Source organism: Dipodomys spectabilis, unplaced genomic scaffold (genome assembly GCF_019054845.1).
Source record: "Dipodomys spectabilis isolate Male_0828 unplaced genomic scaffold, ASM1905484v1 ptg000140l, whole genome shotgun sequence".
NCBI classification, from domain to species: Eukaryota; Metazoa; Chordata; class Mammalia; order Rodentia; family Heteromyidae; genus Dipodomys; species Dipodomys spectabilis.
The window spans coordinates 6394378-6396400 of record NW_024870817.1 but is presented as its reverse complement, the minus strand read 5'-3'; the positions used below and the strand labels follow the sequence as shown (position 1 = coordinate 6396400).

At 39.0% G+C, this 2023-nt stretch overlaps 1 pseudogene; it reads right to left on the bottom strand.

Moving 5' to 3' along the window:
* Positions 1–654: 654 nt before the first annotated feature.
* LOC122117396 lies at positions 655–742 on the bottom strand (annotated as a pseudogene).
* Positions 743–2023: the final 1281 nt, after the last annotated feature.

The following is a 2023-nucleotide window of genomic DNA, read 5'->3' as shown; positions in this document are numbered from 1 at the left end:
TTACCATTTTATAAGACAGGTAATAAGTACATTTCTTTGTGGATAATGTCACTCCTTTCTTTGTTTTCTTCCAGTTTTCCCTTCCTGGCCTCACCCACAAGTTATATTGTACATTTTCAACATGGTTTCCATTGAGTACCACTCAAAGCAAGCATATTAAAATATGGGGTAAGAAATTTTCATGTTATTCGTGTGTGTGTGTGTGTGTGTGTGTGTGTGTGTGTGTGTGTGCGCACAGGCATGCACTGGTCTTAGGGTTTGAACTCAGGGCCCTAATGCTGTTCTTTAGGGTTTTTTTTTCTTTGTTTTGTTTTTTAAAGATTGACAGGAAAGCGTATTGGGGTACACTCCCAGGTGAACTCCTGGTCAGGATCAGAGAGGTCGTGGTGAGTTTGGTTGTAGCAGAGCTTTTATAGGTGGGCGACTTGTAGCACCCAGCTTGTTTTGCCAGTTTGCTTGTTTAAACAGTTTTAGGCCAGTGCACTTGAAGAATGGTTGACTCAGATGGTGTTTTTGATAGGGTCGTGTTTTTCCCCAGTGGTCTGAAATTTTTCCCTGGCTGCTTACTTCCTCCAGCGGCTTCTGGAAGATTTTTGAATGACCCCAAGAAGTTTTCTTGGGTGGCATGTCCAACGTTGGTGAGCTGGCTGTCTGAAAAATATGGAACGCCTTGAGAATTTGAATGCATCTAATCTTCTCTGTATCGTTCCAATTTTAGTGTATGTACTTCCGAAGCGAGCACTGTTCTTCAGTTTTTTTTTTTTTTTTGTTTTTTGTTTTTTTGCTCAGGGCTGGGTGCTCTGCCACTTGCTCCACATCTCCACTTCTGTAGCTTTGAACCACAATCAGATCTGAGCCTCTTGAGAATATAGGATTAGAGGTGTGAGTGACAGGCTCTCAACTTCATTTTGTTCTTAACAACTAAATGTAAATAATGTTAATCAGATTACTCAGTTATAGGTCTTGACATATATATTGCTTAAGAGCCAAGGATACTCTTTCTTTGTATTTCTTAATTAATCGGGCTTTTCATCTAGAGTAGCTTATACTATTTTTCTTTAAGGGAGAAGAAAAACTCTTGAAAGCTAACCAGTATCCTTAAGAGACTAGTGCATTAATCATTGTCCAGGATATAATGGAAGTTTCTTGCATCTCCTACTATACATATCCTAAAACTTCAAGACACATCTAGAACTGAGTATAATGGAATAATAAAATCAATAGTGAGAGGTGAGTTTAGAAGTAGTTTTCTTTTAGTGCTGAAAATATATCCATGGAGTATAACCATTTGCTTTCAGATTAATTAATAGCCATTTCCTGGGTGATGAGGAACTGATACCCTCATTAGGTTCCAGTTTTGTTTATGAAACATTTTAATTATGGCTACCTCTTTTTTTTTTTTGGTTATCTCTTTCTACTCAAAACTGCTGATGGTTTCCATCTACATGAAATAAGAAGAGTTAAAGGAGCCAGTATATATAGGGAAAATGATCATTTCTTCCCTAAAGAAGATGGCAAGGAGATGGATTGATTGCTATGTGCGCATGTTAGGATTAAATCTCAGCATCCCAAACACAACGTGATTGATGTTGTTTAAAAATCTCAATTCTATGTGATGTTAGGAAAACGAACCCTCAAATATGTATTTTAATGTTTTTGTTTCTTTCATGCATGTGTTTCTAACGCATGTATAATATTATTTCTTTGTTGCTTTGTATGTCCCTCCCCCACAGTGTAACCCCTGCTTTCACTATATTTGATGTCAGTATAACATGTGGAGGAGACGGGGACAAACAAGTCGGTTAAGGATTCAGGTGGACCTGTTGCAACAATGAGAAGTACAAAATGTCATGTCAAAACCAGCTTTACAATGTCGGTGGGGGGGGGTATGATTGGGTGGGGGGGAGGGGGGAGGCTGGGAAGGGAGGTGAAGGGTAAACAAAGGAGGAGGCTGCAATGCTTGGTAAGAAATGTATGCATTTTCCTGCCCATGTAATTGTAACCCCTCTGTACAGTATGTTCT